We start from the raw sequence: 14208 nt of genomic DNA on the forward strand, positions 1-14208 counted from the left end.
GGGGTCATTAACATTGACTCACAAGGGGACAAGTGATTGTTGTCCTGTCATAGGTAGATCTTGATAAGGTGTATCCATAATTAAATGTATATTTATTTTCATATATTGATCACTGAAAACATTATCTTCCTTCCACAATCTATCATAGGGTTACAGTTGGTAGACTTGACATCATATAAGGATTCCTTGGCCAGACCTCCTCCTCTTTACGTGCAGAAGGTAACAATATCCATTTAACCGAGTTTGTTAATTAAGATTAATTAATGATTTAACAAATTTTGATATTTTATTTAGTTGGTGTAGACAACTCATAAGAGGATCGTCAAGAAGACTCATTTTATCTCGTACACAAACCCGCTCAAATTAAAGGTGAAATAAGTGATTTAGATTGTTCCCTCCTAGGTCACAGAGCATCAAGAAGCATTCATGAAGTGGTACAAGGAAGCTGGAGCATTTGACAACCACAAGGTTTACTAAATTGGCACAAAGTTCAAATCGACCTTTGGCATAGGGTAGTGGAGTTGCGCGAGTAGTTAACTAACAATGTAAATGGTCTTTATCAAGTGACTTTGTTTAAATGTTTTAAATATTCATGTAAACATAATAATTCATGTTTACATTTCGATCACCAACATGTAGATTCTTTCTTGGCATTTCTGCATTAGTACCAACATGATCACCAGGCCATCGTCCAACAGAATTGTACAACGACTCACGTGTTCTTTGTTAGGGCATGGCGTATGATAGTTGGAGTGCCACCCCTCTAAAAGAGTGTGAGTGTTGGAGCTCTTTATGAAGATGGTTAAAGGTGGATTATATGCCCAAATTATTTTACAGACCATAGGGGGGAGGAAGGTAGTCAATCAAGTATTAGTATGTGCGTGTCTCCATTATAATTTATTTATATACAACACATTTTTCCATTATAATTTTTCAATGTTTGTAGGCTTTCATATCTATAAACTTCGATTGTGTTTATTGGGTCATTGGGGTCCTAGATCTACAAGAGTGGATGATCACGTATACAACTTGCAAAAGGCTTTTATATACAGCCTTAAAAGGCTTTCACATCAAATGTGATCGTATATTATATTTATCCTAGTGTTACTACAGTCCACTCGGTTTTTGTCCATCACAAAGTGTACACCACAACATGATGAGTTAGCATTCGGTAAAGCAAAGAGTGTCCCTTAATTAGGTGTAGGTTCCAACAATTATGGTTTATTTATGTTACATTTCATAGAGTGTTTGGAACTTAGGTAAAGTTTAGATTTCCTTTATGTGTCCTCCACCTTGATATGTAGGCATTTGGCCTTTAAGTTGTATTTTTATTGCATTGAGTAGATCGCGTATACATATGTTTATTTATGTTTATATTTGCTATGTATATATTTTATTTACGATATTTATTAGTTATGCATATGATTCCATGTTTTATATGTTTTATTGCAATATTTGTGTTGTGTTGTTACTAATAAAAATTTACTTGATACTGTATGAATCAGAACTTAAACAATACATTAAACGTAATAACCAATTAAAAAAATTAAGATATGTCTAAAACATAAATAATACTAATATAATATTTAATAGATTACATCCCATTTCAACAAGTGCATCGACAAATTAAACATAAATAAAACTAAATAGGAGGTCGAGATTGTGAAGATCTCTTGCCTTTATCTCTTCTTGATAAGACAGAAGGGAGCTAGGAACCGATGTTAGGCTTTTATAGTTTGTTTGTACATGCCCAAGTTGATTCATCAATTGTAAACCTTTAGTATTATGACCTTACCCTATGAAAGATGTTGGTTTCTGTTTGAAAGACAATGCGGTTATTGACGATTAATAAAAGTGACAAGATAACTCGTTCCTTCTCAGCATGTAACCGTTTTGATTGATCCCTAAGTGGTTGACAGCTTTTGTATACATTGCACTATAGAATTTGGTTATGTAGAAAGAATGAACCCATGGATAGACATTGGTAAGCCTAAAATATCTTACAATAGTAATGACATGCTTACTTGGAATATTTGACCACTAAAACTTCATACACGTACATGCTCACTCATGAAAGTCCACAATGCCCATGTATCTGCCATATATAACCTAAAATCAAACATTTGTAATTAAAAAGACCTCTAAGTTTGCATACTTCAAAACATAGTGGTCAAGTTTCTCCTCTTTCCATGGCGTAACCTTATGGGTGCATTCATCTGCAATTTTTGAAAGTATCAGCACATCCATTAGTCAATAGACATAAGTGTTAAAAAGCATGTTCGATTAAATAATTAGTATTAAAATTATACATACTTGCATGGTTTTTCCTTTAGTGAAACCATCACTACAAGTGCCTCGAATGAACTTAACCAACATCATGATTGGTAAAGCCCATGTGTGTTTAAAAAGTGCATTGAAAGACTCTATGATGTTAATTGTCATGAAGTTTTACCTGTGGCCTAGAAAATGTACACTATTTCATCAATGATACCCTACCTCACGTAGGTAATCCCCTGCTTCAAGGTGCATCTCATCAAGTGCTCTTATCATGTCCTCAAAATATACTTTTGTATAGACCTTTGTTGTTGTCTAGTATAAACAAGCAATTTTTTAGGTACGTTTGTGTTTCGATCACAAAGAAAGTGATGGCAACAATATCTATAGTATACATCTGGAAAAACCTCAGCCATTGTAGTATAAATGATGTGATTTTCATATAAGATTATTATCAACTTTGTTATTTCACCGATGAAATCTTTAACCTTTGTCAAAAACTAACACCATATCGGATGATCTTCCTTTTTTCCCACATCAAAAGTTGTTGCCATCCATGGCCACAATAATAAATAAATGTCATAGATATCAACTCTTTAACAAAGTAGTGTCAATGCAAATAGCTGGTCAAATATGTCATTGAAATCCATGGATGTAATTGTCTAATGCCATGAAAAAGTACTAAAAGTGATACCCCTCATCTATTTGTACATGCATAAAGTATGCTCTAAATTATAGCAATAATTTAGTAAGAGCATAAATAACTATTCTGATAAACCTATCAATGAATGTAATGCCCAATTTCTTGCCCATCAAGCCAATGAATATGATATATCAATTTGATACCTATCAACGATGTTGATAATGATCTCATTAGGCCAATAAATATGATTAACCAACACAAACTTTGATTTTATTAATTAGCTTAAAGATGGAGCCCTCACCTTGCCTATGATGTGACTTTTTCTGATCTCTTGAACATGTATGCATGGGATTCATAGAATGAATTTGGAATAAGTTAGTGAGTTTTAATCTTCTTCCTAGTAAATACCATTCACATTGCAGATCAACACACTTAATCTTCCATCTCCCTGTGTTTGACTTGGCTATTCTGTACTAGAATCTTTTCTCCAATGCAAATTGAGCCACTACATCTATCAAGTGTTTTTCATTATTAAAAAGGTCATTAATTTTTAAAGCATTCCCCTTTCGCACCGATCTTGCAACACTTGATATTGTTGTTGATGTTGAAGGTTGTAGAGGAAATTCGAGTAACCACTTAAATGAATCAATTGGGATATTATCAAAAAATGATCCAAAATAATTCTTGTCACCCTCAAGAAGATCTACAAGTTGGAGACTACTTTTATTATAGTTAACTAGTGACATCTCTTCGAAGTTTGGCTCATCAAGAGGAATATCAAACATCTCGTTCCCATTAAAGTCACCCCAATATGGAACTTTTTTTTGTCTCCATGAACCTATTCTTTAATAGTATATAATGCATCATTACAAAAATCTATAAGGTCATCATATTCCTCTTTCAATTCACCATTATTGTTACCACTTCTTTTTTCTTCTCATTTCAATTGTTAGAGGGTAATCTAGCTTAATACTTTTTGGTTTTATGCATAGCTGAATGTTATTCCAAATTAGATCAATACCATACTTTTCACTCAACAATTAGATAAATCCCTCAAGTGTTGTTTCACATCAAATTTTAACTACTCTTTTATGACTTTCTTTATATTTCATTATATTATGATCACTTTGAATCTATTATCCTTCATAATAAATAGTAGCATTACCTATCATTTTTATAATCAACCTTACAATAACTAATATTGGTTAAAAAAAAAACATTTAACAAAAAAATTCACATTAACACCGTATAAAATTCATATCGAAGTGCCCCCTAAAGTTTGATATATTTCATTTAACACCTTTATACATTGTTTGATATCAAAATACTCCTATATTTTTCTAACATTTTATTTAAACCTCTCATATATTGTCAAATGTTAAAATGCCCTTATGTTTTCTTAACATTCATTTTATAACACAATTATATGTAAGTATATAAAATATAGAAACTTCATATTTGCATAATATAAAAATACCCCCTAAATTTTTTCGTATCTCATTTAACACCCTCGTATTTTGTCTAATTTCAAAACATCTCTTATATTTTTCAATATTTTTTTAACACCCTCATATATTGTCTGATATCAAAATATCCCTATATTTTTTTTATCATTTTATTTAACACCCTTATATATTATCTAATAACAACATACCCCTTATATTTTATTATCATTTTATTTAACCCCCTCATATATTGTCAAATATCAAAATGCCCATATATTTTTCTAATATTTATCTTATGGTATAATTCTATGTAAGTATATAAAATATACAAACTTGATTTAACAAATAAATTAAGTTTTCAGTTAGGATTCGTATAAATAACTTGTTATCACAAACCAATTTTTTTCAATTTGAACTCAAAAACACAAATTTTATTTCTTCCAAATAAACCCATAATATCAGATATTGAGCGAAACTGAAAATTTGAATGGTGAGAAGAAGGTATAAGAGTAAGGGTTTATATAAAAGTAATAGAGGGTATTTTTGATAATTTAAAAATGGGGCATTTTTGTTTAAGCCTTAAAATTAGGGCATTTTTGTTAAATCCCTATAATTTAGGGTAATAATTTAATATCTCTTAATATAAAGCAAGTTACAAAAATATTTAATTAAATTTTGAGAAAGAGTATTCTTAACTTGATGACTGTTTTGTTTTGTCAATAATTTTATGAAAAAATATTATATTATTCAATAAATTAAACTGGTGGGTGGGAGAACGACTTTTTTAAACTTTAAGGGTTGAAATTTGTCATATCATCAAAATTTGGTGAAAGTAGTCCTTTGACCCTTTTTATTATTGTTTGACAACCTAATTTTCTTTTCAATAATTTTATAAAAAAATTAATAGAATGGCGGGAAATGGCTTTTACAAATTTAATGGGTGAAAATCTATCATTTTATCTAACCTTGGTTGAGTAATAATACTTTTAGCCTATAACATGTGAAAATTTAGGTATAATAAACTTAGAAAATCAAAGAGAACTCACATGACCAAGGTGTCAAATCTCTGAATTCGATCCAGACCAAGGGTGTTCAAAACCAGTTAACCGAACTGCTTTGCTAATTTTTTGAACCGAACCGAATTTTTGGTTTGAAAAAAATCATGAACCGAAATCGAATCGATTTGAAGATTAACCGATTTTGAACCGAACCGAAAATGTCAATTAACTGAACCGAAATTTTGGTTAACTGAATTTCAGAAAATTGTCATATTTTATTTTTTTTCTAATTTTTTGAAAATATATTCAATAATCTACTAATATTTTATTCAATTTTTTAAAAATCGGTTCGGTTCGGTTCGGTTAACCGATTTTGAAAATTAGGCAAACAAGTAACCAAACCAAAAATTCAGTTTATATATATTTTTGAACCGGTATCCGAATCGTTTTTTTGAATAACCTATTTTTTGGTTCGGTTTTCTATTTAAAAATCAGTTCGATTTGGTTATTAGATAATTTTGAATACCCCTAATCTAGATTGATTAGTCCAGTATTTAGTTATAGTATAACTTCCAGATTCAGATGCTTTCATCGAGTTTAGTAGCATCACTTTAAATAGGAATCCAAGGGAAATGGCTCCTTAGTGACCAAGTAGGGGTAGAGTTTGACCCAAGTGTTAGATGTATAGCCTAGTTAACCCTAAAGTATAACATGAGCACTAGTTCAATAATTAAGACTTGTCATCGTTCAGTAAGGAGTTTGATACCAACTCCAGATGATAGAGTTTAGGGTCAACAGTATTTTGGAGAATTTTAGGGATTACATATCAAACAAAATCTTCTATTTATTAAGTGTTTATCACTCATCCCCTTATCTTTGTATGCAGATACAAATGATCGTGACTACTATAGGACAAGTGGCGGTGAGAAGGTGTAGAGCTAAAAGGCATTTTCATCATTTTCTAGATTTTTATTTACATTCAGTTTTATTTTAGTCGTTATACTAGACAATATATTTTTAATGATTTAGATTTGATAAACATCTTTTAATATACTTCTAAATTAGTTTTCCTATAAAGGTATTTTAGTACATATTTAACAATTTTAAGAAAGAGGTTTTACTAAGATTTGATTATCTTTTATGAATTTCATTAAATGATATGCTCTAATAGTCAATCTAGTAACACTTTTATTTGGAGGGTACTTTTGGAAGGGGATGTTACAGTAACTATTCATATAGATATTCTTTAATTAGGTCACTTCGATGAACATATTTACAATATGCACCCATGTATTACACCAAGTTGTTTATTATATGGTTTTAAGGTGTTATTAACCGGTAACTATCCATATAGATATTCTTTGATCGGGTCACTTTGATGAACACATTTACAATGTGCACCCGTGTATTACACCAAGTTGTTTATTATATGGTTTTAAGGTGTTATTAACTGGTAACACAACGAAATTAAAAAATTTTTAAATTATCAAAGATCCTAAAACCCATCTAAGATAGCCGTTTTAATACATAGATTCATGAATATGTTAAACACACATAGGGTATTCAGAAATTATATTCTTGTAAAACTTCACATGGCTATATAAAGATCGTTATCCAACTATCTTAAAATGGCACCTTGGTTTCCACAAGAAGCATGAATAAGAGGCGATCTAGAAAGAAGGCTATTAGGGCTTCTGTCAACTGGATCTTAAAAATTAGATCATACAATGAAAGCTTAGGTCAACAAGATTTTAGGTATAGAAATGCATGTTTAAGATATATGTGTTTTGGATTGTTGTGTTAAAAATTTTCACTCAAACTAAACACCTTTATTTATAAGGTATGCATAAATTCTAAGTTAGTTAGGATTCTAACTACTTAGGTGATAAGGTGTCCAAGAGTTTTTATTAAATTAAAACTCTTAATTTATTGATAGTTTCAATACATACGAATCCTAATTAAATTAGGATTCCAATTCAACCTCAACTTTCTATCAAACAAGGACTTTGAAGAATCCTTGTTTAACTAAAACACCTTACCCAAGAGTTAACTCAATCAGTTGACTCACATATATCGTTTGGCCTTAGTTAGACTTTTATGTGGGTCTAGTCGAAACTATATAGTGTATTTCCATGATACAGTGTGGCACTGTGCATACCAAATGATTTCAAATGAAAACATATTCATACGTTTCTTTCTTTTCATGATCTTAGGATTCTTCTCAAATGATCCTTGCCTCTTGGTTCTTATTAATCCCTTAATGTGTGTGACTCAAAGCTCTCTGTTGAATTAGTAGTGTATGAATTTTGGTCAAATTCAGACATAGACCATGATTGGTCTTTAGCAAAGTGTTATGGCCACTTGGATGACAAAGTGTCAGTAAACATTTTTATAAGCCTTTACAACAACACAATTACGTGTAGTTCAATTCTTCTGTCAACCAATATCTCTCGTGGTTGAGACATAAAAATGTGTCTATCTTAGTAGTTTATCGATTTGAGCTGATACATATCAATGAGTTATATGGATCAGGTTATAATCTCATTCCACTATGTCTATAAATTCAAGTAGTCATGAATGTCTTTCAACATTTGTATATGAGATATCTTCTCCTATGCTCAGAGTGACAAATCTTTTATTGATCAACCATAGCCTCTATGTATCTCACAATATGGTCGTTTACTACCTTTATGATACATCTATTATGACAATACATTATATAGTGTCAAACCATACCAATCTTTACACAAGATGATATAGTAATCCCACATTAAAGGATCACATGCACAGGCGGTGTTAAGAGGATTTGTTCCATAGACACTAAAACAACCATCTATAAAGATATCCTCTGGTAGGTTAATATAATGAACACATCTAGAACGTGCACCCATGTGTTACACCAAGTCGTCAGCAAAAAATTTGACACATGAAAATTGTCACCACCTTTTGCTGGGGTCACTCAACACTATGATAATTCTATTACCATTACATGTGCCTTTGGTTATTGTAATGTAAGGATTATGGACATTTCTAGAATAGTTATCTAACATGTGTATTTGATTCCTACAATCAGTCATCGAATCCTTTCGTCATAACTCTACTATTTTTAGGGTTTGTTATTCGTACAATCATATAATAGACAAACATATGAACTAAATAAGTATAAATCATTTTATTAATTAATGAGATAATTTACAAATATAAATGTCAATCAATTAGCTCTAGGGTATCTACCCTAACATCTATAACAACTTTGATAGATGAGAGCTATCGCCAGTTTTGGTAAGGTTTCTCAACACTATGATAATTTCATCACCATTATATATGCCCTCATTCATTGTAATGTTAGGATTATAGATATTTCTAAAATGCCCACTAAAAGTATACATAGGGTTTTTATGATTAGTCATCCGATCGCCTCATCACAATTATATAATTCTAAAGGTATATTATTTGTACGATCGTATAAATAGACAACATATCAATTGAATAATAATAAATCATTTGTCAATTATTAATATAAAAGTACATACACAAATGTCAAATTCGATTGGCTTTAGAGCACCTACCCTAACAATGTGTGTTGATGAGCAATGCTTATGGCATTCACAATCAATAAGAATTAAACCCACTGACTTATTTGAAGTTTGTTATACACTTTCCACACACACACACATCTAAGAGATCAAATAAAACCATACATAGACAAGTTAGGGTTCAAGCTTTCAGCCAATTATTTAAGATGAAATTTGTATTGGTTGATCATATTTATCAACCCAATGAGATCATTATGGATATTGTCAAGAGGTATAAAATTGATAAATAATATTCATAGATATAACAGGAAATAAATTGGACAATATAAGTATTGAGGGGCATACTAGAAAAAATCATTTATTCTTGTCCTAGATTATTGCTACAATTTAGAATGTGTTAATCTGGGTACTATGATGCATATACAAATGGATGAGTAACAATGCTTTCAGTACTTTTTCATGGCATTAGGTTGTTGTATCTATGCATTCCAACAACGCATTTGATCAATAATTGCCATTGATGTTGTTTTCTTAAAGGGTCAATATCTGGGATATTATTTCTCATTGTAGCATTGGATGGGAATAATCAGATTTATCCAATAACTTTCAGCATTTAAGGAAAGGAAAATTATCCAACATGGTGTTGGTTTCTGAAAAAACTTTAAGATTATATTAGTAAAGTACCAGAGTTGGCAATTATTTTTAACCGACATCATACAATCTACTCTGTAATGGTTAAGGTCTTTCCAGATTTTTACCATAGATGTTATTTTCATCACCTTCTTTGTAACATACGATCAAAGTACAAATGTAACTCAAAAGTCATGTGTTTGTATTAGAAAGTTATGAAGGTCTATACAGAGCCAGAGTTTGAGGTTATGATGGGATCACTTAACGAGATACAACCTACAGTAGGAGATTACATGATTATACAAATAACATATCTTTAGAATGATAGAATTGTGACGAGAGGATCAGACAATTGATTGTGGGAACCCTATGCACACATTAAGTGGTCATTCTATAAATGTTCATAATCCTAACATTACAATAACTAAGGGCATATGTAATGGTGATGAAATTATCATAATGTTAAGCAACCCTACAAAAAAGTGGTGATAATTCTCATGTGTCAAAGCTGTTTGCTGATAACTTTGTGTAACACATAAGTGCACTTTGTAGACGTGTTCATCAAACTAACCCCATCAAAGGATATCCATATGGATAGTTGTTCTAGTGTCTATGGAACAAATCCTCTTAACACTATAGTGATCTTTGGACTTTAGGTTGTCAAACCATCTTGTGTAAAGATCAGTATGATAAAACACTATCCCGAGTATCATTATAATAGAGGTATCATAAAGGTAGTGATTGGTCATATTGTAAGAAGCATAGAGACTATGATTGATCAATAGAAGATTTATCACTCTTGAGAATAGGAGAAGATATCTTATATGTGAATGTTGAAAGACATTTGTGATTGTTTGAATTTATGGCCATAATAGGATAAGGTTGTAACCTAATTTGTGTAAGTCATTTATGTATATTAGCTCACATCAAAGAACTACTAAGATGACACACTTCTACGTCTCAGCCTCAAAAGATATCAGTTGAGAAAAGATTGAATTGCATATGACTGTGATGTTGTAAAAGTTTATAGAGATGTTCATTGACACTTTGTCATCCAAGTGACAATGAAGCTTTACCAGATACCAATCTTGATTTATGTCTAAATTCAACCTAAATTTAGACACTATCAATTTGATAGAGAGATTATGAATCACGCACATTAAAGGGTTGATATGAACCTAGAGGTAAGGATAGTTTTACAATAATTTTAGGATCATGGAAAAAGATAAACGTATGAATGTGCTTTGACTATAATCATTTGGTATGCACAATGTCACTTGGCATTCTGGAAATGCATTGCATGGTTTTAGCTAGGAGTCCAACTAAGTAAGGCCAAGAAATGGATGCAAGTTAACTAACTTAGTTAACTCGTGGGTAAGGTGTTTTAGTTAAACAAGAATTCTTTAGAGTCCTTGTCTGATAAAAAGTTTAGGTTGAGTTAGAATCTTAATTTCATTAGGATTCCTATGCATTAAAAACTTTCAATAAATGAATAGTATTAATTTAATAAGAACTCTTGGACACTTTATCACCTAATTAGTTAGAATCATAACTAACTTAGGATTCATACATATATTATAAATAAAAGTATTTAGTTTGAGTCAAAAGTTCTTTTTTTTTAAGAAGCCAACATGTACATCCTAAACACACATTTTCACACTTGGAACCTTGTTGATACAAGCTTCCATTATTGTGACCTTCTTCTCACTTTGTCATGATCTAATTTCCAAGATTCAGTTGACAGGAGCCCTAACGGTCTTCTTTCTAGATTGCCTCTCATATGTACTCGTATGGATACCAAGGTGCTGCCTTAAGAAGGTTGGATAATGATCTTTATATAGCCACATGAAGTCTTGGATGAGCCAACAATGTAGGTATAATTTTTAAATACCATACGTGTGTTTAAGATGTTCATAAATTTATGCATTAAAACATATATCTTGGATGGGTTTTAGGATCTTTGATATTTTTAAATTTTAATTTCGATGCACTACTAGTTGACAATGCCTTAAAAACCTACACAACACTGTTTCAATGTTGACTAGGATATTAATAAAATGAAATGGTTTTAACACTTAACAAGGATAACAATTTGGTTTGACAAATTTGATCCCAACCTACTTTATCTCAAATAGGAAGGTGATTCTCCAACAAAAAATAAGTATACGACAAGGACAAGAAGAGATGTAATACCTAAAATCAAGAATAAGGCAAGGAAGAATTAGGAAAATAATATATCTATCTCTAACCTCACCTAACTTGTCCCTACCTTGTACCTGTGACTCTAAAACATTAATACATATATTCATTGGCTCGCATAATTCAACAGCTTTGTCACTAACCTCTCATCTTTCTACCCTAACAATATCACGTCATGCCAACTATTCTAAGTCATAGGCCCCTTCCCCCTTCCGTTTGCCACCATGACACAATCTAATTCTATATCAATCCTAATGTTCATCAATTGCATATCTATATTATAGAAAATCTACACTGAGTTAATTAATATTTCATTCCATCAAAATTAGAATACTACTTTAATTCAAAATCATATATCAGATGATAACAGATCATCTATGTACCCAAAGTATATACACATAATTTTATTGAATAAATAAATGTATTTTCTGACCAATTTTCTTCTACTGTAAATTTAAGTGTTGAAATTGCACTTCCTTTTTTAGAGATGACCAAAATAATCTCTTAAACATTTTACCAACAATTTTGAAGTCTCCTCAAGTCTCACTCTTAAGTACGAATGATATCTGCCTTATTTAAAATTAATTACCAAGGTTTTGCATAATTTATGGAGCTCTTCCCATCTTCATGTTCCCAGTAATCATCATAATTATTTCTTTTTCATAGATAAGGCAAAGCACATTAATTTTGAACTTTCATAGGTGTTTCTTCAATCTTGGTTTTGATGTGAATGTCTTTGTGGGTAATACTTTTGTTGTTTTATCTTAGTTGCAAGGGTTTGGTAAATGTTAAAAAAGGGTTTGATAAGATGCCTAAGAGAGATTACATCTTCAATTCAGTAATTATTGATGATTTTCCCATAGATAAGGAACAAGAATTCCTTTTCATCCTTATGTTGAGAACAAGGGAAAACTCCCTTACACGAATAAGTATAGGTATCAAGGTATTCAACCCCACCAGCCTTGTTGCCATCCCTAAAACTTAATATCTTAATCGCATTCAAACTATTGAGAACTCTTAATAACCTCTTAAATATCCCTACCAATGAGTGCTAGCTTAGCCATAACTCATAACAACATCCTAACTCACATGGGAAATTCCTCATGACAGAGTTTAGCCAGGTGTCTTCCAATGGCCATATCGAGTTGAGATGCAAGTAAATGAACCAATAAGCCCATGGCAATGGCCCACATGAGCAACCACAAGAATGAGTAGTTGGCAATCATGTCAACCTAGTTTTCTTTCTCCAAGTTTGTTGGATCGAGAAAAGCAAAGCTCCTCAATAAATCAAGACCAATGAAAAGATAAAGCTTCTTCCATGAAAGTGATGCCGTGCTCACTAAGTCGTCAAGGTCAACATTGTCAATCCAAATGTTTGCTACCTTCCCACATGAATCATAGGCTCTTGCTTCTTCATCATGTGCTAAGAGCAATTGTTTGGGCAATTGTGTTCTTGCAAAGTAAAGAATAAAATCATTAATTTTAATAATAAATATACACACTAAGGTATGGTGATTGTGGAGGTTTGGTTTATTTGGTTTCATTATAACATTAATGTTGATGCACATATACTACTTAGATGAATAGAAGATGAAATCGAATTAAGGTAGAAGGAAAAAGTGAAATGTCTCACTTAGTTTTGTTAATTGAAGTAATCAATTTTGTCTTCTTAAACAAAATAATGTTGTTTTGTTGAAAAACTTAAAAGGAAAAATATTTAAGGTTTTGGTCCGAACTAATACTCACCAAACTATAAATTATTTTTATTGAATTTCTTATATAGAACCAAACCATTCTTCACTTTAAACCAAAACTAAAGTGATATTTTGAACAATTTAATCTGACTTTTAAGTTGAGACTTTTGGTGCATTTATTAGGAGCAAATTATCTTGATAATCCATGAGATGTGCGGCTTTGTGTTTCAGATCTGTCATTTTCTTCAATAATTATTCCAAATAATTTCTTTCTTAATTATTTTTATAGAAAAATCAAAAATATAACAAGATGTGTATTTATTAGTTAATGCATTTATGTTATTATTATTTCTTTAATGTGACGACGAATATTTTATCTCTTAAAATTAAAACATGTGTAGTCACAGCCCTCCTTAAATGATTCTTTCACTATTTAGCTATTTAAATTTTCATATAAAGATTGCAAGGAGTCAAACTTTCAAAACTTAAATTTACTGACAGCAAAATAGTTACTTAAATATTGTAGTAAATTAATACTATAAACTTTATACTTAAAATTGTCAAGCTGTTACAAGCATAACCTTTACAGGCCACACCCAGCTGTATCTGAGGGTAACTTTATTTTATTTTTATTTCTCCTTATTGTCAGATGGGTTTCTATTTAAAATGCCCCTATAGTTATCAATTTTTTATTGACAAAATGTTTTTTTTGTGGCATGCAAGTGAAACAATAAGTTGTGGGTAAAAAGCTTTGTTAAAATGGAATTTGAAGTCTATTAAAAACGACCA

Source organism: Mangifera indica, chromosome 9 (assembly GCF_011075055.1).
Source record: "Mangifera indica cultivar Alphonso chromosome 9, CATAS_Mindica_2.1, whole genome shotgun sequence".
NCBI classification, from domain to species: Eukaryota; Viridiplantae; Streptophyta; class Magnoliopsida; order Sapindales; family Anacardiaceae; genus Mangifera; species Mangifera indica.